General features: G+C 47.6%; 1 long non-coding RNA gene across 3 annotated transcripts in view; it reads left to right on the plus strand.

Annotated features, from left to right (window-relative positions):
- LOC140386012 (uncharacterized) overlaps window positions 1-18,842 on the plus strand; it is a 175,684-nt gene extending 156,842 nt beyond the window's left edge. For all 3 annotated transcript variants that reach the window (XR_011933533.1, XR_011933535.1, XR_011933534.1), the window contains exons 3-4: window positions 18,088-18,193; window positions 18,694-18,842. This is a non-coding gene — a long non-coding RNA (uncharacterized lncRNA). The remainder of the gene's footprint in view (window positions 1-18,087; window positions 18,194-18,693) is intronic.
- The last annotated feature ends 6,559 nt before the right edge of the window (window positions 18,843-25,401 follow it).

The following is a 25,401-nucleotide window of genomic DNA, read 5'->3' on the forward strand; positions in this document are numbered from 1 at the left end:
CTACCCGATTCCCACGCCCATCTAGTCAGTGAAGCGGGCGTCTATCAGTCTGTCCCGTGCCCGCTGGGCCAGCCGGTAACGGTGGACAGCCACCCGCCTGTGTCTACCCCGTCTGCCCTGCCCATTGCCCCCATCCCCCTCATCTGGGGAGGACTGCGCCTCTTCCTGCTGCTCCTCCACTCCGCCCTCCTCTGCCTGCGGCACATCGCCCCTCTGCTGGGCTATGTTGTGCAGGACGCAGCACACCACAATGATGCGGCCGACCCTATCTGACCGATACTGGAGGGCGCCCCCAGAGAGGTCCAGGCACCTGAAACGCATCTTCAGCACGCCAAAGCACCTCTCGATCACTCCCCTTGTCGCTACATGGGCATCATTGTAGCGGTTCTCCGCCTCATTGCGTGGCCTCCGTATAGGCGTCATCAGCCACGATCGCAATGGGTAGCCCCTGTCGCCCAGCAACCAGCCCCTCAGCCGGGGATGGCGTCCCTCGTACATGCCGGGGATGGATGACCGCGACAACACGAATGAGTCGTGTACACTGCCTGGGTGACGGGCGCAGACGTGCAGGATCATCATGCGGTGGTCGCAGACCACCTGTACGTTCATCGAATAGGTCCCCTTCCTATTAGTGAACACGGCCCTGTTCTCTGCAGGTGGCCGCACCGCGACGTGCATCCCATCGATCGCGCCCTGGACCATGGGGAACCCGGCAACGGCAGAGAAGCCCACGGCCCGGGCATCTTGGCTGGCCCGGTCCACGGGGAAGCGGATGTAGCGGTGCACCATGGCATAAAGGGCATCTGTCACTGCCCGGATGCACCGATGCACCGATGTCTGCGATATGCCGGACAGGTCCCCACTCGGTGCCTGGAATGACCCCGTTGCATAAAAGTTCAGGGCCACCGTAACCTTGACGGACACGGGGAGAGGGTGTCCCCCGCCAGTGCCACGCGGTGACAGGTGTGCCAGCAGGTGGCAGATGTGTGCCACGGTTTCCCGGCTCATCCGGAGTCTCCTCCTGCATTCCCGGTCCGTGAGGTCCTGGTATGACTGCCGGGGCCGGTACACACGGGGCGCCCTCGGGTGCCTCCGTTGCCGTGGGGCCGCGACGTCCTCCTCCCCCTCCTCGTCCTGTCGGTCAGGTGTCCCTCCAGCCTGGGCGGCTGCCGCCTGCCCCTCTGCGGCAGCCTGCGCCGCCTCTCTGGCACGCTCCTCCTCCTCCTCATCCAGGGCAACATAAACATGAGCGGCTGCCACCACGGCGGCCAACATCGCTGGATGGTCTGAAAACATGACGGCCTGGTGGGGGGGGGGAGGGGAACGACGACATGTCATCATTGCCCATATCCCCTCCTCCCCCCAGCCAGGTGGCATGGACCGCATGGGTCCAACTGTTGGAGGCTGGCACCTGGCCAGGTGGACCAACTCATTTGCCCTCCCATCACCCACCCCGGCACGGACCCCCTCCCCAACCTCCACCACAGCACGGACCCCCCCCAACCCCCAACCTCCACCCCAGCACGGACCCCCCCCAACCTCCACCCCAGCACGGACCCCCCCCAACCTCCACCCCAGCACGGACCCCCCCCCCCAACCTCCACCCCAGCACGTACCCCACCCCCAACCTCCACCCCGGCACGGACCCCCCCCAACCTCCACCCCAGCACGGACCCCCCCCAACCCCCAACCTCCACCCCAGCACGGACCCCCCCCCCAACCTCCACCCCAGCACGGACCCCCCCCCCCCAACCTCCACCCCAGCACGGACCCCCCCCAACCCCCAACCTCCACCCCAGCACGGACCCCCCCCCCAACCTCCACCCCAGCACGGACCCCCCCCCCAACCTCCACCCCAGCACGGACCCCCCCCCCAACATCCACCCCAGCACGGACCCCCCCCCCAACCTCCACCCCAGCACGGACCCCCCCCCAACCTCCGCCCCGGCACGGACCCCCCCCCAACCCCCAACCTCCACCCCAGCACGGACCGCCCCCCCAACCTCCACCCCGGCACGGACCCCCTCCCCCAACCTCCACCCCAGCACGGACCCCCCCCCCCAACCTCCACCCCGGCACGGACCCCCCCAACCCCCAACCTCCACCCCAGCACGGACCCCCCCAACCCCCAACCTCCACCCCAGCACGGACCCCCCCCCAACCCCCAACCTCCACCCCGCACGGACCTCCCCCAACCTCCACCCCAGCACGGACCCCCTCCCCAACCTCCACCCCAGCACGGACCCCCCCCAACCCCCAACCTCCACCCCGGCACGGACCCCCGCCAACCCCCAACCTCCACCCCGGCACGGACCCCCTCCCGGCACTCCCCCGGAGCCCAGCCTACTCTAACCACCTCCCCCCCCCCCGCTGCACACACGCACACAAGCCGAGACACACCTCTCCTCACGCAATCAGTCTGCGGCCACGCCATTTCCTGCCCAGAGCCAACCCCCCAGGCCGTCACTCACCTCCTCGCTGGTCGGCGTGAGCCTGGAGCACCGGGTCACGCCGATGAAAAGGAGGTTTGATTCACGTCGACGTGAACGGTCATCACGTCGACGGGACTTCGGCCCATCCGGAAGGGAGAACATCGGCAGGCCGAAAACCGGCTGCCTTGCGCAGACCCGTGACATTCTCCGCGGCAGCGGCGCCATTAACGCCCCGCCGACTTTTCTCCCTTCGGAGACTTCGGCGGGGGCGGGGGCGGGATTCACGGCGGCCAATGGCCAGGTTCTTTACCCAGAGGGTAGTGGGGGCATGGCATGCACTGCCTGTGGAAGTAGTTGAGTCGGAAACATGAGGGACCTTCAAGCAGCTATTGGATAGGTACATGGATTACGGTAGAATGATATAGTGTAGATTAATTTGTTCTTAAAGGCAGCACGGTAGCATTGTGGATAGCACAATTGCTTCACAGCTCCAGGGTCCCAGGTTCGATTCCGGCTTGGGTCACTGTCTGTGTGGAGTCTGCACATCCTCCCCGTGTGTGCGTGGGTTTCCTCCGGGTGCTCCGGTTTCCTCCCACAGTCCAAAGATGTGCAGGTTAGGTGAATTGGCCATGATAAATTGCCCTTAGTGTCCAAAATTGCCCTTAGTGTTGGGTGGAGGTGTTGACCTTGGGTGGGGTGCTCTTTCCAAGAGCCGGTGCAGACTCAATGGGCCGAATGGCCTCCTTCTGCACTGTAAATTCTGTGATAATCTATGATTAATCTAGACAAAGGTTCGGCACAACATCGTGGGCCAAAGGGCCTGTTCTGTGCTGTATTTTTCTATGTTCTATGACTTCTTGACTACCTTCTCCACCTGTGTTGCCCCTTTCAGTGACCTGTGGACCTGTACACCTAGATCTCTCTGACTGTCAATACTCTTGAGGGTTCTACCATTCACTGTATATTCCCGACCTGAATTAGATCTTCCAAAATGCATTACCTCACATTTGTCCGGATTAAACTCCATCTGCCATCTCTCCGCCCAAGTCTCCAAACAATCTAAATCCTGCTGTATCCTCTGACAGTCCTCATTGCTATAAAGGATTCTTTCAGTGGGGGAAGCCACAGTTAAGTGCCAGTTTTCAATGTGTGGATTATGAAGGCAGGGGAAACAGGGGCGGGATTCTGCGGGAATCGGCGGGGCGGGCAACTCCAGCGTCGAGGAGTGTCGAGAACCACTCCGGCGTCGGGTCGCCCCAAAGGTTCGGGCTCGGCCGGAATGGTTTGCGCCGCGCTTGCCAGCGCAGAAGGGGCTTGGCGCCACGCCAACTGGCGCCGAAGGGCCTCCGCCGGCCGGCGCGAGTTGGCGCATTCGCGGGACGCCAGCATGTGCTAGCGTCATCCCAGCGCATGCGCAGGGGGGATCATCTCCGCATCGGCCATCGCGGAGGACCACAGCGGCCGACACAGAAAAATAGAGTGCCCCCACGGCACAGGCCCGCCCGCTGATCGGTGGGCCCCGATCGCGGGCCAGGCCACCGTGGGGGCACCTCCCGGGGCCAGATCCCCCCCCCCCCCCCGCCCCCCGAGGACCCCGGAGGCAGCCCAAGCAGCCAGGTCCTGTCGGCAAATACCTGGTGTAATATACGCCAGCGGGACAGGCCGAAAACGGTCAGCCACTCGGCCCATCGCAGGCCGAAGAATCGCCGGGGGGGCCACTGCCAGTGGCCACCGACCGGTGCGGTGCGATTCGCGCCCCCGCCAAATCCCCGGCAACGGAGAATTTGGCAGCCGGTGGGGGCGGGATTCCTGCCGCACCCCGTCGATTCCCGCCTTAGGTGTCAGTTTCACTCAATTGGGGAGGCTACAATAAATATGTGCAAATAAGATTCAAATTTGATACAAGTGGTCCATTCTGCGTAAAGGTGAGTTTCCTGCTATTAATGAGCAAGTTTTCCAAATCTTTATCTTCCACTGCCAACATTATTGTACACCATTATCTTGTTGCTGGGTCTCTGCACATGGTCTCCCATGCGATTCTCCAAGACTGCTCTCCATCTTGTTCACTCCAGCAGGCTTCACAAAACCCATTATTTCAGGTGAGGCTGAACCCACGTCATGATAAAGGTTTATCATATCTTCTAGGGCAGCATGTTGGCACAGTGGTCGCACTGCTGCTTCACGGCGCCGAGGTCCCAGGTTCGATCCCGGCTCTGGGTCACTGGCCATGTGGAGTTTGCACATTCTCCCCGTGTCTGCATGGGTTTCGCCCCCACAACCCAAAGATGTGCACGCTAGGTGGATTGGCCACGCTAAATTGCCCCTTAATTGGAAAAAATGAATTGTGTACTCTAATTTATAAAAAAAAATCATAGCTTCTTTGCTTTTGTATTCTATGCCTCTGTTTATAAAGGCCAAGATTCAGTATACCTTTTGATTTTCCCTGTTACATTCAACAATTTGTGCACATTTAACCCAGTCCTCTCCATTCCCACACCCCTTTAGAATTCAGAATCACAGATCTGTTACAGTACAGAAGGATGCCATCCGTCCCTTCAAGTCTATGTTGGTTTCTCAAGTGAGCAATTCACTTGGTGCCATTTCCCCACCTTCTCCCCATAACTCTACACATTCTTTCGATTCAGATAACAGTCAAATTCATTTTTGAATGCTTTGACTGACCCTGCGTCAACCACACTCTCAGGCAGAGCATTCCAGATCTTAATCACTTGCTGCGTGAAAAGTATTTTTGGCATATCATTTTTGCCTCTTTTGTTAATCACTCCCATTCTCGATCCTTTCAATTACTTAACCAGTTTTGCATCCATGCTGCCACTGTCCCTTTCGTATCATGGGAGTAAAATTTGTGGACAAGAATATTATGAGGCATTTTATGAAACATCGTTTACAAGTCTATGTGAACCACATTAACCACATTACCTTCGTCCACCCTCTCTGTTACATCATCAAAAAAAACTCAATCAAGCCAGCTAAATCCGATTTGCCTTTGACAAATTCATGCTGGCTTACCGGAATTGATCCACCCTGTCCAAGTATATATTGCTTTTGTGTTCGATTACCATTTCTAAAAATATTCCCATCACCAAGGTAAAACTGACTGGCCTCTGGTTGCTGGATTTATCCATAAGTTCATTCTTGAACAAAGGTAATGGTAATTGGAATTTTTGTTTCCGTTTACTTTCTTATTACAAACCTCTTGTTATAATCAGCCCTTTGAAAAGATTTTGTTGGAAGGAAAATCTTATTATAAACTTCTTATCAATGCAATGAACTCTTAAGCAAGTTCTCTTATTGTAGGCCTCTCACTACTGCAAATGCGTACTCTCCGAAACCCTCTTATAACAAGCATGTTATGACAAATTCTAAATACAACGCCTTCATTGTAAGAAGCTCTCATTTTGCAAATCTTTCACTGTAGAAAAGTTTCCCTGAAGCTGCAATAGTTACATTAGTGTCATGAAAGGTACTGAAACCTTGTTCTATAGGTAACGAAATACATATTCATATCACAAATTAGAAAGATTTTCAGTTGCTCTAAGTGGAAATGGGTTATCAGGCTTACGGGTGTGCACAAAATAAGGTACAGAATCTACTGCCTAAAGGATAAACTCTCATAAGCATACAGTAAAATTTAGGAAGATTTTCCTTTTCTTGAGATACTGACTGCTGCAAGGGGCATTGATCCGGCATGAAGGGAATCTTAATTTATTTGGTTCCTTATTTATTATTCACGAACATGGGATGACAATTTATATACCAAGTAAATTATTTGAAGATTATTTAGAAATCTAAAATACTTCAGGAGCACCACTGCTAACATTAAGCAAAGCAAGCATTATTAACCTTCATCTTTAGCTTCCTGCATGAGCTGTAGTTTCTGCAGGTGCAGATGACTTTGTCAAGTTGAAAGATGATGTTGCATCCTGACTGGTCGGGCTGGGGGTGGGAGGGGGGTGCTAGTTACAAGGATTTTTCCTCAGACTGACATCACATTGCCCCAGTCAGCCTGCCTAACCCTATGTAAAAGGAAGTCACAACAGGCCCACTCCATTCTTTGTGATTTGAGTGCCCGAGTTGCTGTCATTCATGCTAACCATCAGACTCTCATTTTTGCTGCTCTTAGATGAACTGTCAAGCGCCTGGACTGGTTGGTTGTATGAAATTTTATTTATGACGAGATTGTGATTTTCTATTTGCTCAGTGAATTGCACATGCTGGTGTTAGAGAATGAAAGACTGTGCCTAAACAAGCACTTTAGAGTTGAGCTTATTTTCCTCCTCATTCCTGAGTCATTTAAAGCAATGCATTGGTAGCATAGGTTGAAGTTTATTTGGATTTGTGCTTTCATTCTATTAATGTTTAGTCGTAAGGTGATTGTTAGATGCTCACTTCAAACAAAGGAGCGAGACATGTTTGCCCTCTGAGTAAATTTTGATTTTGGAACAATTATTTGGTGACCTGTTTCTGTGCACTGGGAAAGGCGTCTCTGTGTTGGATCCGTGTAGCCTTTGCTCTTTGTTACTGATTACTGAATTCAGGCCATTCATTAATGCAAATGTGTTCAGCTTGATGAATGTAAATGACATATTAGTTAGGGCAATCCAAACCTTTTGCCTATGGCACAAATAAAGATGCATTATTATGAAGCTGAACTGACCAAAGCACTGAAAAATCTACGAGAGTCAATTGTTATTGATTAAAAACAGTTTCTGAAATGGAAATATTTCTGAAACATTAATAACCAAGATGCTCTGTATTCGCCAATCATGGTATTTTCTAATATCTGATGAACCTTCCTGGAACAATTTCTATAGAAATTTATAGAAAAAATAGAAACTGCTGCAAATATTAAATATTAAAAAAAATTTAAAAAATATTAGAAAATGCTGGAAATGAACAGCAGGTCAGCCAGCCGCTGAGAGGATAATAAGCATTAACATTTTCGGATAAAGGCTTTGATGCGCTATCAATTACGACGAGACGAGAGTAGAATGTAATCGAGGCTTTATTACACACAGATGTGTGGCCTCCGACAGCAGCTGACGAAATAGCTGCTGTTCGGAGAGCACACACATTTATACTCCGCCTACTGGGCGGAGCCAGCAGGCAGGGATCTACCCCCGTACCTGTAGTACAGGGGCCTTACTGTAAAACCCATATATATACGGTATAATACATCAGTGGATACAGACAAGTTGCTTTTTAAAAATCACAGAGAATATTACAAATTCAGGCGGTCCGGTGCCTTGATCTGTCGTTGGGAGCGCCGCAGTGCTGGTGGCGACTCCGACGGCGGCTTGGTCTTCGGTGACTCCGGGAGCGTGTCGAAATCCTCTTCATCCCCGGGTGGGAGCAAGGGGAGGACGGATTGTCCTGGAGCTGGGGCTGCGGTGGAGTGCGCCGGGGGAAGGGAGGGTGGCGCCGGGGCATGGGGGGTAGTGTGTGTGGAAGCAGCTGGTGCCAGGTTCCTGAGGGAGACTGTGTCTTGGCGGCCGTCGGGGTGCGCTACGTAAGCGTACTGCGGGTTGGCGTGGAGTAGCTGTACCCTCTCAACTAACGGGTCCGCCTTGTGGAGTCGCATGTGTTCACGGAGGAGAACGGGTCCTGGAGCTGGCACCCACGTTGGGAGCGAAACCCCGGAGGTGGACTTCCTGGGGAAGGCAAAGAGACGTTCATGGGAGATTTCGTTAGTCGCGGTACACAGGAGCGACCGAATGGAGTGGAGTGCGTCGGGGAGGACCTCCTGCCAGCGGGAGGTTGGGAAATTTCTCGACCGTAGGGCCAGCTGGACGGCCCTCCAGACCGTCCAATTCTCACGCTCCATCTGCCCGTTTCTCTTAGGGTTGTAGCTGGTCGTCCTGCTCGAGGCGATGCCCCTTTTGAGTAGGAATTGGCGCAGCTCATCGCTCATAAATGAGGATCCCCTGTCGTTGTGGATGTAAGCGGGGAAACTGAACAGAGCGAAGATGGTGTTGTGGGCTTTGATGACGGTGGCAGACGTCATGTCGGTGCATGGGACGGCAAAGGGGAATCGGGAATATTCATCGACCACACTGAGGAAGTACTTGTTGCAGTTGGTGGAGGGGAGGGGCCCGTTGAAATCCACGCTGAGGCGTTCAAAGGGGCTGAAGGCCTTCACCAGGCACGCACGGTCTGGCCGGTAGAAGTGCGGTTTACACTCCGCGCAGACCTGGCAGTCTCAGGTGATAGCCCTGACTTCCTCGATGGAGTAGGGCAGATTGCAGGCCTTGATGAAGTGGTAAACACGGGTGACTCCTGGGTGACAGAGATTGTCATGCAGGGTCCGGAGTCGGTCCACTTGTGCGCTGGCACATGTACCTCGGGATAGGGCATCTGGGAGCTCGTTGAGCTTACCGGGGCGATACTAAATTTTGTAGCTGTAGGTGGAGAGCTCGCTCCTCCACCTCAAGATTTTATCGTTTTTGATCTTGCCCCGCTGTGTGTTATTAAACATGAAGGCAACCGATCGTTGGTCAGTGAGGAGAGTGAATCTCCTGCTGGCCAGGTAATGCCTCCAATGCAGCACAGCTTCAACGATGGCTTGGGCCTCCTTTTTGCCGAAGGAGTGCCGAATTTCGGAGGCATGGAGGGTGCGGGAAAAGAATGCCACGGGCCTGTCTGCCTGGTTCTGTTTGAGGGTGGCGGCCAGAGCGACGTCTGATGCATCGCTCGCGACTTGGAAGGGGAGCATCTCGTCGACCGCGTGCATCGCGGCCTTGGCGATGTCGGCCTTGATATGGTCGAAGGCCTGGTGAGCCTCGGCCGTCAGTGGGAAAACGGTGGATTGAATGAGTGGGCGGGCCTTGTCCGCATAGTTTGGGACCCACTGGGCGTAATACGAAAAGAACCCCAGGCATCGTTTGAGGGCCTTGGGGCAGTGGGGGAGGGGAGTTCCATGAGGGGGCGCATGCGATCGGGGTCGGGCTCCAGAACTCCGTTCTGGACCACATAGCCGAGGATGGCTAATCGGTTCGTGCTGAACACACACTTCTCCTTGTTATACGTGAGGTTGAGGAGAGTGGCGGTGTAGAGAAATTTGGAAAGGTTAGCGTTGTGGAACTGCTGGTCATGGCCGCAGATGGTGACGTTGTCCAGGTACGGGAAGGTGGCCCGCAGTCCGTACTGGTCAACCATTCGGTCCTTCTCCCGTTGGAAGACCGAGACCCCATTGGTGACACCGAAGGGAACCCTAAGAAAGTGGTAAAGGCGGCCGTCTGCTTCGAATGCAGTGTATGGGTGGTCCGCCTTACAGATGGGGAGCTGGTGGTAGGCAGATTTCAGGTCCACTGTCGAGAAGACCCGGTACTGTGCAATCTGATTGACCATATCAGATATGCGTGAGAGAGGGTATGCATCGAGCTGCGTGTACCGGTTGATGGTCTGACTATAGTCAACAACCATCCTGTTTTTCTCCCCGGTTTTCACCACTACCACTTGGGCTCTCCAGGGGCTGTTGCTGGCCTCGATGATACCTTCCCGCAGCAGCTGCTGTACCTCAGACCTGACGAAGGTCCTGTCCTGGGCGCTGTACCGTCTGCTCCTGGTGGCAACGGGTTTGCAATCCGGGGTTAGGTTTGCAAAAAGGGAAGGCGGGTCAACCTTAAGGGTCGCGAGGCAGCAAACGGTAAGGGGTGGTAAGGGCCCGCCAAATTTCAGGGTTAGGCTCTGGAGGTTGCACTGGAAGTCCAGGCCAAGTAGTAAGGCAGCGCAGAGGTTGGGGAGGACGTAGAGGCGGAAGCCGCTGAACTCCACGCCCTGGACAGTGAGGATGGCGATGCAGTACCCCCGGATCGCCACAAAGTGGGATCCAGAGGCCAGGGAGATTCTCTGGTTAGTGGGGTGTACCACGAGGGAGCAGCGCCGTATCGGGGTGGATGAAGCTCTCAGTGCCCCCGGAGTCCAGAAGGCAGGAGATCTCGTGTCAATCGACCTTCACCTTTGTCGAAGCGGTCGCGAGGTTGTGCGGTCGAGACTGGCCAATCATGACCGAGGCGAGACGTGGCTGGTCATCGGCAGTTACAGGCGATGAGCGACCTGATGAGGTGCCCGACTGGCAGGGGTCCTGAGGCGGGTAAGATGGCGACGCCCACAGGCCGCACGTGTCCTGGGGGAGGCAAGATGGCGGCGCCCATTGGTTCTGAGGCAGGCAAAATGGCAGTGCCCATGGGCCGCACGTGTTGTGAGTAGAGCAAGATGGTGGCACCCATGGGCCTTACGTGGTCCGAGGAGGGGAAGATGGCGGTGCTCACTGGCCGTACTTGGCGGTTGCCTGGACAATAGCGGCGATTGAGCAGGCCTGGCACACTGCAGCAAAATGTCCCTTCTTGCCACAGGCCTTGCAGAGGGCGCTCCGCGCCGGGCAGCAAATTGATGCGCTATCAATTACAACAAGACGAGAGTAGAATGTAATCGAGGCTTTATTACACAGAGGTGTGTGGCCTCCTAAAGCAGCTGACTAAATGGCTGCTGTTCGGAGAACACACATATTTATACTCCGCCTACTGGGCGGATCCAGCAGGCAGGGATCAACCCCCGTACCTGTAGTACAGGGGCTTACCGTAAAACCCATATATATTCAGTCTCATTCATCAGGGGTGACTACCACAGGCTTTTCATCAGAACATGGTGCACTTCCAACATTTTATGCTTTAATGCATCCAAATTACAAAAGTGCTTCAAACATGTTATCTGAACTGCTCCTAGATGGTAATCGCAACAAGCAACAATCACTGTTGGTGTGGCAAACAATTATTCATTTCAGAGGTTAGCGCTGCTGCCTCACAGCACCAGGGACCCGGGTTCAATTCTGGCCTTTCCGTATGAACGTTCTCCCCATGTCTGCATGGGTTTCCTCTGGGTGCTCTGGGGCGTCATTCTACGACCCCCCGCCGGGTCGGAGAATGGCCGTTGGCCGCCGTGAATTCCGCCCCCGCCGAAGTCTCCGGTACCGGAGATTGGGCGCGGGCGGGAATCGGGCCGCGCCGGTTGGCGGGACCCCCCGCTCAATTCTCCGGCCCGGATGGGCCGAAATCCCGCCCAGAAATTGCCTGTCTCGCCGGCGTAAATCAAAGCTGGTATATACCGGCGGGACCAGGCGGCGTGGGCGGGCTCCGGAGTCCTGGGGGAGGCGTGGGGCGATCTGACCCCGGGGGTGCCCCCATGGTGGCCTGGCCCGCGATCGGGGCCCACCGATCCGCGGGCGGGCCTGTGCCGTGGGGGCACTCTTTCCCTTCCGCCTCCGCCACGGTCTTCACCATGGCGGAGGAGGAAGTGACTCTTCCCCACTGCGCATGCGCGGGAAACTGTCGGCGGCCGCTGACGCTCCCGCGCATGCGCCGCATTTCCGCGCCAGCTGGCGGGGCAACAAACGCCATTTCCGCCAGCTGGCGGGGCGGAAATCCCTCCGCCGCCGGCCTAGCCCCTCAATGTTGGGGCTCGGCCCCCAAAGATGCGGAGCATTCCGCACCTTTGGGCCGGCGCGATGCCCGTCTGATTGGTGCCGTTTTGGGCGCCAGTCGGCGGACATCGCGCCGTTGGGGGAGAATTTTGCCCCTGGTTTCTACCCACAGTCCAAAAATGTGCGGGTTAGGTGGGGTTATGGGGAAAGGATGGTGGAGTGGGCCTAGGTAGGTGCTCTTTCAGAGGGTCGGTGCAGACTCGATAGGCCGATCGGCCTCCTTCTGCACTGTCAGGATTCTACGAATTATAATTCAAAATGGAAAATGTAACATATTTCTGCAGGGAAACAGCCTTACCACATATTAAGTGAGTTTATTCAATGATGTCTTCTGTCATTTAACCCTTTAGGGGTGACTATCCAGCCTCAGTTCCACTGACATTTCAGATGGTCTAGTTATAAAATGTTACTACATGGTAGATTTGTCATGAATATATGCTGATTAGTTCTTTCTTCACATTCTGTCTGTAGTGTGATAACATTTATTGCGCAGAGCAAGCCCTACTGCTGACAAGATACGAGTAAAATCTAGCATCTATCTTCCTAATAAAACAAATCTCAGTTCGACACCAAGGACCACCTCCAACCCAGGCTTATTGCAAATACAGTGAAATGCAGATTATATACCACTCCAACAAGTCAATTGATGGTAATGTTCTGATGTATGCAAATTAGTACCAAGTTCCAATTGCATCACTTACATAATCAGTAATATTATAGCAGTTCTATTATACATATCTGATCTGAACAGCTTTTCTGTCACCCTTGGCCTATTGCACATAACATAATTCCACCATAGTTAATTTGTATGGTAGAGACTCTCTGTACACATCATTCTGTGCTCTTGATTGTACAAAAACAAGACAATTTGCCTCCACTCAACTACTCGACTAACTGTTTATGGATATATTACTAAGATGGCACATTCTCAAAACTGTAGTCACAATATTCAAAATAATTAATTGAGTTACCAAATCAGGGGCACCGTGTCTCAAATTTCTTTAACATAGCTCACAAATTTATTTCCTTTACGTTTGAATTTCTTCAGTCCTCAAACATCACTTGATACTGGTGTGTGCATGCATAAATGTGTGATTGCACTAGTCAGGCGATCAATTCATCAAACTATAGAATTGTACCTTTGCTGACTAGCAGTGCCACTTCTCTTCTGATAATATCTTGCTACATGTCTTCAATTCAGTAACCCACCCACTAGCACCTTTCAGCTATTGGTGTCTGCTTCTGCTCCATCACAAGCCTTTCCTCCATTTTGTAGACTGAAAATTTTGCATCCACAAAATGGAGAAGCACTTGATTTCTATCTTTCCTGTTTGTTCTGCAGATTATTTGATTTTTTCATGAGAATAGTACTTTGTGTTGGATCATTTGTGAAAAATAAAATGTCACCTTTAGATAGTAAGTGAATCAAAATAACAGGCGTGTTTCCGAAGTTCTGGAATAAAGACGATCCATTGCCATTTCAAGAAGTATTGCTTATATCAGCATGTTACACTGAAATAGCTCAGAGAAAACCTGTTGTTGTTTTTAATGACAATGACTAGTAATCAGCATTGAAAAACATAACTTGGTCTTTTCCTGACCTACTTATCCAAGATCCCGTAAGGTATTCACTCCAACCTCTTCCTTCAAAAACTATTTAATAAGGTATAATATGTATTTTTAAACTCTGGGCACAATATATGTTCAACAACATTAAGATAACGTACCTGTTCTGGATGTTTATAAAGCATTGGCATTTTAAATATGTATTTAAATATATATAAAAATATATATATTTAAATATATATATAAAAATATATCTGGGCGGCACAGTAGCAGAGTGGTTAGCACTGTTGCTTCACAGCTCCAGGGTTCCGGGTTCAATTCCCAGCTTAGGTTACTGTCTGTGCGGAGTCTGCATGTTCTCCCCGTGTCTGTGTGGGTTCCCTCAGAGTGCTCTGGTTTCCTCCCATAGTCCAAAGATGTGCAGGTTAGGTGAACTGGCCATGCTAAATTCCCCTTAGTGTCCAAAAAGGTTAGGTGGGGTTACTGGGTTACGGAGATAGGTGGAGGTGTGGACTTAAGTAGAGTGCTCTTTCCAAGGGCTGGTGCAAACTCTGCACTGTAAATTCTACGATTCTATGATTTCACCATCCCTGAAACTGATGTCAGAGATAAGCGTTATATTATTTGTAGTAATACTTAACACAAATCAAGCTATTGATCATAAAAAGGATAATTATGGCAGCTGAAAGTTAAGCAAAAATATGTTTAAAATTTCAACAACTAAAAATTTGGGGTGAGTGGAGTTCTTTAAAAGAAACAAGAAAAACATCTAAACATGATATTTCTTGTGCTTAGAGCATACTAAACCTGTGATTGGTAAATATTTTGTTCTGTTATTTGAGCAATAATAACGTGAGGTAGGATGTGACATGGGATGCCAAAGCCCATCATGTAGTCCTGTCTTATTGCACCTCATAATCTTTTACCACCCAGGAACATCCATCTTAAACTGACCCACTATGACTGCCATCTAAGCCTATATAACACATTTTCCCCTTAGTTTCCCCGATTTTGTTTGAACTGTAAGTACATTATTTCTTCTGTAGCTGATTTGCTTATCTCTGTTCGTGTGTCTCTGAAATTTTTAGCGTGCCATGCTTTGGAGTACCTCTGAGCAGCACTGTTAGCAACTAATGAAGAAGAAGAATGTAAAGTAAGACAAAATAATAATGTAAAATTTATGCCCCCCCAAGGAGTGTAAGACAATAGTACTTAAATATTTTATTAGGTTATTCAAAAATAACATTGAGCCAAAGGTGTATTTAAAGAGATTTTTGTTTTTAATTCTGGCATTTTATTACAATGCTAGCCTTGAAAAGAGGTGTTGTCAGAGTACAGAAAATTATATCCAATGTAACCATTATTTTTCATTTATATTTTTTTAATTCATTCATTAAATAGAATATTTTAGAAACAGGTCGTAATGAATAAAGCAATATTTAACTGTATCAATGTGAATAATCACAAAATGTGTATAGGAGATAATAAAACAATTATCATGGGTACTTCATTCTATTCAATAATGCAAAGAGTTCTTTAAATGTAATATTCAGAAACTTAGAGTTAAATGTATTGAGCAATTAACAATGTAATCAGCTTTTTGTTAAACTGGCGAAAGATTTGCTCCTAAACCCTTGTTACCCCCTTTCCACCCTTCTCCCATCTGTTACAAAATCTAGCTAGGATAACAGGCGACTGTACAAAAATGTTTATCCTAATAACTGTATAATGACAGGGACTTATGTCCTTAACACAGTTGATTTGTTTTTCAGGGTTTAAAAGTAGATTATTTCCATGGTGCAGGCTTAGTGTAAGCTGTTGAAAACCACAAGCACTGCACTTCAGTCTGCTTTTGGGAAGTTAGCCAAAGGTAATCTGATTAAAAGGGTATTTTTCCTTACATGAAACTGCTTTGGAAGTTGCGTTTGTTTAAATAGCACTGGGCCAAGAACAAATTGCCTTTTGAGTAGAGCAGAAGCTGTTAAAGAAAATTAAAGGTAGCTTCACCTCAATAGTTTCTCCAAAAACATAAATAACACCAATCTTCTGATATTATAGATTGTTGTGGCACCATTTCCAAAAATTAAGAAGATTATCCACTTTTTCACTATTGAAAGAACATAATTAATGGAAAAATGCTTGATTTATTTTGAGCATTTATCAACCGGGATTACAAAGTAACATTCACTTCCTGCTGTTAATAGAAAACAAATTTAATTATCACAAAATAAAATAAAAATTCAAATGAAAACATTAAATGAAAGCATCAAACATGTTCAGAATCCATATAATATTAACTCAAGATATTCTTTGCTATAATTGTTGCTGTTACGTAACAGATTTGTGACACTAATTGCAAAAATGTACCAGCTACACAGCATGATCAAAATAATGCAATGACTGCAGTGCTGTCCTGCCTGCCAGTTGTATGCAGGTGCTTTAGAACATAATTTATATGTTTTATTATTTCCACCATTTGTAAAGTGATTTTTACAGGTATATAAAAGTCTACAAAATGATAATGTGCTGCAAATCAATGAATTGCAATGGCTGGGGGATGGGGCTTATTACAGTGAAACACTGTCACACAGACATGTACACAAGCAGAGAAAACTAATGCCTGGACTTTGATGTCCTATATCTAAGCCAGATATCTGGCTGGATCCAGCCAGATTATCAAGTATATTAATGTCTTCTTACTCAGAGGTAAACAACTTCAGACTTGCTGTATCGACCGTAATAATAGGATAAATAAATATAAATTTTGGGTTTCCCTTGCAATTTCAATAACTAAGAATTTGATATGTTTGTACAAAGTAAAACAAAATTAGTTAACTGCAATCAAAAAACCAATGCTCAGAAAACACATTGCTTCATTTCAAAATGCAAACATTGTAAAAGTTTCACTGAAAGGCTCTTATTAATTTTAGTTCAACAAAGCAGTAGATTTGTTACAGCAGAATGTAACAAAAGTATACCTCTATATGAAGTAAAATTCATTTTATTCCGTAGGAACAAGAATTGCAGTGAGGTAATTTTGTTTGCTTTAGTGATGATTTCAAATTTAGCACTTTCTCGGGTTTGTAATGTGATTCGTAAACTAATGAAAGACGTCCTTACACACACGCCTGCAGGGTTAATTGCTGCAATATTTTGACACTGAAGAATTTCACTTCCACAAATTCATCATGAATTTAATATAATTTCTATGGGGCTGTCAACCGATGGTCAAGATGACTGCAGAAGAAATATTTATGCTAATATATTGTAAACATGTACAATAATTCCATGGGCGATTTATTTTTATGTTACACATACTTATCCTTGTTTTATCTTGCTCTGATACATTGTCGACAGTTTTCCTCTTAATTTTACTTCTGTAGTTGTTTTCTTCTGATGCATTATTTCCTTTGGAAGTGTATCTCTTTCCTGAAAATGTTTGTTCTTCATCACTGGTTACATTAGCAATGGTACAACAGGCCCTCAGTTTACTGTTTTGAAGTAACTGTGCCCTTCAATATGGCATTCTATTGAAAAGAACAGTGCCTAGCCAGAAAAGTTCAGCACAACCAGCAATAAAACACAAGTGCCGCTTTGTCAAGTCACAAATGATTACTTGGACAAGTGCCTTGGAGTGAGGCAACATTATTTTAACAACACTTCAAACAGCAAAAACAATGAAGCAATTCACTCTCTCCATTACTTTTAATGTAATTTGGTAAACTCAATCACAGAATATTTGCCACCAGTCACAAGCATCTTGTTAATTATCTATGGAAATCAGCTCACCCATTGAACATATTCCAAAATATAACAAAAGGAAGAAATTCCCAATTATGTGTCATTTTTTAATGCACAATTTTGATAATATCATGCTTTTTCGAAACAAAATATTTGTAAAATGAATTGAAGAAATAGCTTTAAAGCTGTGCACTCTCTTACTGGATGCAGACAGTGACAGATATTTCTAGGTTTGGACTGATAATTTAGTGGGTGTATCAGAAAATTACCTCGCTTTTACATTTGGTGACTGGGCACCAAAAGCCTGTTTTGAAAAGGTCAGTATCTGCTGTTGAAATGAAATGAAAATCGCTTATTGTCACGAGTAGACTTCAATGAAGTTACTGTGAAAAGCCCCTAGTCGCCACATTCCGGCGGCTGTTCGGGGAGGCTGGTACGGGAATTGAACCGTGCTGCTGGCCTGCCTTGGTCTGCTTTAAAAGCCAGCGATTTAGCCCAGTGAGCTAAACCAGCCTTAAAGGTAGTTCATGACCATCAACTTGCTTCAATGTTAACAATTAACACATTTTTCTTAAAATTATGACATCCTTTTAAGAAGGTCAAAAAATATCAAAGCATCATCAGCACTGAGTAGCTTTGTTTTCTAATATAGCTATATATTTTCTAATTACGTCAGCAAGAATCTTCAGTAAATACTTACTGCTTAAAGTTCAGAAGTAAAATCTTATAAGTGCACAGAACTAAAATAAAAATTAAATTGTATTACATTTCTATTTTGGTTTTCAATAGTAAAGTAGAGTTCTCAAAGTGTTAAAGGACTATTAATGCCATTTAAACCTTCTCTTTCAGCTTCTTCACCTTTATGGCCACTGAATAAAAGATGATGGCGATTCAATTTCAATATTGTTTAAGTAGGGCTGTCATCCCCAGATTGGAGAATGCAAAGAGTGTCGGGGTAAGCAGGTGCAGTTATTCTTGGGCTAGCTTTCTACTGGGCATAAAACTGTTCTATGGCATCATGCAGAACAAGATGTTTACATTTTAGAAGTGGATATCTTGCTCATGTAGTGATACTTCCACAGAATTCTCCACACAGCTTAACTAACGTATTTGCTTCATCTTCAATCCTGTATTATTTTCTCTACTTAATTTTCATTATCTGTACACATTCTCACATTCATAGTCACTGATACCACATGTGTCCATGTTTGACAACATAATCTGGCAATATTATATAACCATATATTTAGGTCAGTTTTTGTGCCGAATACAGATTCCTTAGTTAATGAACTCCAGCTATTCTTTGTGTTGTAACATCACAATTGTTAGGATTTTTAAACAGCATTGTTATATTTTAGAGCAAGAGAAAAATGTGAAGAATTATGTTCTGTGATACTGCTGATAAACAAACAATAAATATGATTACATGGAGTGACTAACATTTGTAAATTGCAGGACTATAATTGAAGAGGATCTTCATGTACATTTGAATACGAAACCTAACAATATGGACCACAGCTTTGTTCTTCTGCATTACTAGTTTTTAAAATGAAGGCCGTAATCTGTATTACATAGGATCATTAAATTCTGCATTTTACACTTGAGCAACTGCATTTTGATTATCTATTGCATTTCAAGCAAGCAGATTTGCTTCTTGAGACTTAATTACTTCCTGCAGGATTTCCCATTATTGTAGTCAGTTTATAAACATGGTCGAAACAGCTATTAGAATTAAAAAGATGCTGTGAAGTGATAAACAAACAGCAAAGTATTTACTTTCATCACTAACTATTGAAAATCCAAATTAAGCAAACACTGAAAAGCGCAGTCATTTTTATCAAGTTATTATCATCTCAAGCGTCGATCATTTATTTTCAGTTCCATTTTCCAAGGCACCATATAATAGTCAAAAACAGCAAAATCTGAAGAACTGCTTATTTTTACAAATGATTTGAAATGAACAGGCTCATGCCTAAATATTCCTACAATTCCTCTTATGATTTTGGAGAGGTGATGCCTTCAATTACAACACTGGTTTTGTCTCAACAAGCAACATTCAAGGATCCATAAGGTTATTTTGTGCTGCAATGTGTTTTAGAAAGGCATTGAGCCACAAAGAGAAATTTAGTAGGAAAATAATATTACATATTTGCCAACATGCACTGCACGATATCAAGTAATTGAGCTGGCATGCTGTAGAATGGGATCTTGTGTCATTTCCAACCCCTGCAGGTAACATTCGTAACATTTCGATCTAACAATCATTTTTGCGTTTATAAAAATTCGACTTCATATTATTTTAATTATCTTAATTTCTTTCCAATTAGGGTGAAGCTTTCTGATTTTATTTCCTAAGTACTTATTTGCAAGCTTGAGTGATTGATTGATTGGGTTGAATTATTTTTTATATTTAAAATATGATTCTGTTCTATAAATATATTGATATACCAATAAATTGGCATTTTAAATAATGCCAGTTTTTCAATTTGATTATTTTTTTTATACAGCAATACAGCGTGATGACATGCTCAGTGTTGTTTCTTCCTTGTCCCCTTTCAAGTGCAAGTATTTGCCTCAAACTAATTTTAGGTAATAGATTGCGCAAGTGTCACGCTAGGTGGAACACAGACCATGCAGTAAACTCTGTTGTGTCATCATCCTCTCTTCATTTACCACAGATATTATAGTCCCTAAATAAAAATGAACAAATCCCCATACACGAAAGAATGAGCAAATAAAAATATTTCCTGAAAGGAGGATTCAACGTGATGAATCCACACATGCTTCTCCCAATAAAGATTCACAAACTATGTTATACATATAACATTAAACCAAGTCGCTGTGTACAAAACATTAACCCTTTAATCTGATCTAGAAGAGGCAAAAACACTGCATTAACTCTACAAGACTGTTGGTAACATTTTCCATGGCTTGCTAACAGTATTACACAAAACAGCTTCACTGGCGTCTCTCTTTCCACATTGTTAGTTCTTGCATTTATGTTGGAAATTAATCATAATCACAATACCATTTTCCATTTTTGTCTTTAAAGTCCATCTAATAATTATTGTTGGTATAGTCTTACCACTCCGTGTGCTGACTGATCCCCTTTGATTTTATTGGAATAATTTTGAATATGTAGAAGTAAACAAGGCTACTGCTTCAGCTCCATTTTGTACAAGATGTAGGGATTGCTAATTCTGCAAATGCACTTTCCATTGAAACAGTCATTAGTTCTGATTGTTGGTGAGCTTTTGTGGCTCTATTGCTATTAATGGGGGCTCTCTGTATAATGATATAAAGAGTCAGCTGCATCATTCAACTCAGTCATTCTGTCAAACACTTGAGATTCAGTGAGTGCGATTTAGTGGGTGCGATTTAATGGCCGCCTTGTGCCCGGAGCAGACCTGTGCGCAATGGTTAATTAGAGGCCAAAATCGGGATCTGCGCAGGGTGCGAATCAGTTCGCCATCTGACTAGCGCGTTCCCGGTGGTGGGTTCCGGATCTCACCCAAACATGGCGGGAAGATCATTGACACCAATTAAGATCAACCTCCATTTCATTAGTGAGATGTAAGTCCAATCTAATTGCCTCTCAGCAACTAACTGGCTCCCCAAAGGGACATTGCATGGGCGTCGTTTAGCGCACCGTTTTAAAAATGTGAGGCTGGTGCAATGGCTGCTGAGGGGATCTGAGGAGTTGAATAGTCATTTCCATTCCTCAGCATGCAGCCCAAGGGCCCAGGAGCTGCTGCTCCAGTGCTTGGCGGGGATAACGGGGGGGGGGCTCAGGAGGAGACAGGACCCTCAGGGGGAGATGAGACTGGATGTCATGCCCCTGGGCTGGGGTGTGGGGTGATTAAGGGGCATAGCAGCTGGAGGGCTTACAAGCCATTCTCCAATTTTGTGTATACCCATATCAGGGGCAACTACATCTGCTGCCTGTCTGTCCTACCAAACACTTCCAGGACAGAGCCCTGTTCGTGGTTACATGCCGAAGGTCACTCAACTCCTCTGACTGTGAGCAGCCTCTAGCTGCACAGCTGAAGGCTGTTGCTAATAAAGAGTTGGCCCTGATGGGAGCACTTCACAGCTCCCAAGTGCATTCTCGTGGATACACATGCCATGTCTCAGACGAGTGTTATTCCCAGCATTCCAATCAAACTGTGAATTATGGCCACTTTTCCTGAACCCTGGAGGCATCAGCACCACAGAGGCAGCAGCCAACAATCAAACTCTCTAGAGCTTGGCTTCAGCACTATGGATATCCCTGTGATCAGAGGGTGAGTGTGTGGAGGGGGAGGGGGGGGGTTGCAGCTGAGCACGGTCTCTGTAATGTTCCCGGCAGCGGTCTGGGGTCCATGGTCCCCTGCTGTGGCCGGGGGTGAGTGTGCAGAGTATGTTTCTCCAGAACAACTGGCTCAGTGAATGGTACTCTGAGAGAAAGTTGGACACCAAAGTGTTGGAGAGGCTCGGTGATATGAGGGTCCCTGGGTACAGGCTAATTGTTGGTCTCTCTCCTTCTCAAATTCCTTACAGCAACCAAGGTGGATGGTGTTGTTGACCCTGCAGCAGCAGCCCTCGTGGTGCTAGTATTAGCCCAGACGGCCAGAGGGGTCGACAGCAGCGATGATGCAAGCTGGAGGCGGTGACCACTGCACACCCTACAGACCCAGCCGCCCATCATGCCGAGGGGTGTCCCAGATGGTGTACAGGCATCGTTGGTTGTACGAGCAGATGACGGACAGCATCTGCTGCAGGAGACACCGTCTCAACAAGGGGACAGTGCAGCATTTGTGCCATGTCCTCGTGGACTTGGCACCCCATGGAGGAGGAGGATGCCCGTTCCCAGTGGTCGTGAAGGTCACTGCAGCCCTGAACCTTTATGCCACCAGACCATTCCAGAGCTCAAGAAGGGACCTGTGCAGCATTTCACAAGCTACAGCCCACAAGTACAAAAAGAGGTCACAAATGCCCTGTATGTCCGGGCAGCTGACTATATTAAATTTGAGGTGGACGAAGCCTATCACGATGCCCAGGGTTCAGGATTCTCCGCCATCACCGAAATGTCCCAGGTCCAATGGGTAATTGATGGCACACATGTCGTCTTCCCACGCACAGGGCATCAGAGACCAACAATTGGCTTGTACGCCTTGACCCTCATATCCCCGAGCCTCTTTAACACTTAGGTACCCCACTTTCTCTCAGAGTATCATTCACTGAGCCCTTCATTAACAGGAAGGGTTCCACTCCCTGAATGTTCCACTCGTGCCCGACCACCACTTCCAGATCATGCTGTTTGTGCAGGTTTCCCAGGGACAGTGCATGACAACTACATCTTGGGACACCGAGATCCCTGGCATCTACTTGACCACCCCAGGATTTTGGGTTGGTTCTTGGGGGATAAGGGGTCCCGGCTGAGGTCCTGCCTGATGACACCAGTGCGGAGGCCAGAGACTGAGGCAACGACCCGATATAATGAGCCCATGTTGTCACCCGTGCTGTCATTGAGCGGTGCATCGGACTGCTCAAATGAGGTTCTAATATCTGAACCGCTCTGGTGATGCACTGCAGTGCACTCCCCAGGGGATCTCCTGCTTTGTGGTGGCCTGCTGTGCCCTCCACGGCCTGGCACAGCAGCGGGATGATATGCTGGAGGAGGAGGGACAGGCAGTCTCATCTGAGGAGGATGAGGAGTGGTCAGATCAGGAGGGGCTCAAGGATGAGCCCGGAGGACCCACGTAGCAGCCAGAGGATGGAGAACTGGCAGCGGCGAGGGTCCAGCATGTCCTCAGGGGAACAGGGTGTTCCGTCTCATCTCCACAGCGTCCAGAAGCCTGGCCAGGTCGGCATCCCGAAGCATGGAGCAGGTCTGCGTGGGGCCATGCTCATATGTTGACTGAGAGTGAGTTGGGAGGGAGCATTTAAAAGCAGCTCCCCCTTGTTAGCAGGGAGCTGCCGGGCGGCAGTCTGGTGAATCAGCTGACGGGACAGTCAGTACCAGCGGACAGCTCATGGGGGATCATTTTCGACACGGAGTGTCGAAATATGGACCGTTAAATATGGTCAGCGGAAAACACCCAGGAAGTCGCGCCCGAAATGAGACTTCGAATTGTTTCCATTAAATTGGGCCCTATGATTCCACTGCTCCTATTTTCCTTAATTGAAACAACAACAAAAAATATTTCATTCTCTCAGAGGTGAAATGTTGGGTTTTAACTTTCCATGAAGTCCCATTGTATGCTGCAACATTTCTGTGCGGTCAAGTCTCCAATACTTATTTGAGACAACAACACATTTTGATCACCAGGGATTTGAAGCAGTGTTTTTTTTACATTTATTTTCAAGGGATGTGGACTTCGTGGACCGGGTCAGCATTCATTGCCCACCCCTATTTGCTTTTGGGAAGGTGGTAGTGAGCTGCCTTTTTGAACTGCTGCAGTCCACGTGGTGTAGGCACACCCACAGTGCTGTTAGGGAGAGAATTTAGGAATTTGACCCAGCGACAGTGAAGGAATTATGATATATTTAAAAGTCAAGGTGGCGAGTGGCTTGGAGGGGAACCTCCGGGTGGTAGTTTTCTCAGGTATCTGCTGCTCTTGTCCTTCGAGATGGTAGTGGTCGTGGTTTTTAAGGTGCTCTCTAAAGAGTCTTGGTGAGTTCCTGCGGTGCATCTTGTAGACGGTACACACAGCTACGACTGTGCTTTGGAGGTGGAGGGATTGAATGCTTGTGGAAAGGATGGCAATCAAGCGGGCTGCTTTGTCCTGGATAGTGTGAAGTTTCTTGAGTGTTGTTGGAGCTTTACTCATCCAGGCAAGTGGGGAGTATTCCATCACACTCCTAACTTGTGCCTTGTAGATTGTGGAGACGTTTTGGGGAGAGGTGAGGTGAGTTACTCGCTGCAGGATTCCCATCTTCTGACCTACTCTTGTAGCCACAGTATTTACATGGCTGGTCTAGTTGAGCTTCTGGGCAATGGTAATCCCCAGGATGTAGAATGTGGAGTATTCAGTGATGTTCATGCCATTCAATGTCAAGGATCGATGATTGGGTTCTCTCGTGTTGGAGATGGCCATTTCCTGGCACTTCTGTAGCGTGCATGTTATTTGCCACTTATCAGCCCAAACCTCGATATTGTCCAGTTCTTGTTGCATTTTGACATGGACTGCTTCGATATCTTAGAAGCCGCAAATGGCTCTGATGTTGTGCAATCATCAGCGAACATCCTTAATTCTGAATTTATAATGGAAGGAAAGTCATTGATGAAGCAGCTGAAGATGATTGGGCCTAGGACACTTCCCTGAGGAACTCCTGCATGATGTCCTGGAGCTGGAATGACCTCCAACAACCATAATCATCTTCCTTTGTGCCAGGTATGACTCCAAACAGCGCAGAGTTTTTTTCCCTAATTCCCATTGATTCCAGTTTGGCTTGGATTCTTTGATGCTCCACTTAGTCAAATGCTGCCTTGATGCCAAGGGCAGGAACTCTCACCTCACCTCTGGAGTGTCAAGCTATTTGAAAACTATCATTAACCTCTGATTTAAAGATTATGACCTGAATTTTACCACAAGCATTGCGGCTCTGATATATGGGTGAAATGCAGATCCCAAGCCTAAACGTGCCAACTGTAGGATCATCTCAGCAACTTTAGTTGGGCGGCACGGTGGCACAATGGTTAAAATTGCGTTAAGCCGTGAACCTATTTTGTCCTTTGTTTATCATGCAAATAAGGGCACCTGGGTAAAACTTTTGAGTAATACACTTGTCAAAGTATCTGAGGTTTTACAAATACAACACTCCCATGGGACCGCGTCACAGAGCTAATGGCTTCTCCAATATCAAGAGGTACCCTGCCATCAAAAAATGTCAACAGAACGATAAAATGCCTCTGTTAAATCTGGCAATTGGCTGCCTCCCTGCTTGTTGTGGGAAGTCTCTATGCGTATAGTCCCATTGCTCGTAAAACGGCCCAGCAGCTGTACAGTTGCGTGCTCTCCCAATATTGCTCCCCGCAAATTCGTTGACCCAGCAGCACCCCCACACTCCTCCCAGTCCACTTCCTGGGTGTTGATAAAGGTAAAATCCTGTCCCTTGTTTCAGGAGATGGGGAATTATGTGTAAAGTTCAGTGTTAGAGCATTAGTTGACCAACATTTGG

Source organism: Scyliorhinus torazame, chromosome 11, assembly GCF_047496885.1.
Source record: "Scyliorhinus torazame isolate Kashiwa2021f chromosome 11, sScyTor2.1, whole genome shotgun sequence".
NCBI classification, from domain to species: Eukaryota; Metazoa; Chordata; class Chondrichthyes; order Carcharhiniformes; family Scyliorhinidae; genus Scyliorhinus; species Scyliorhinus torazame.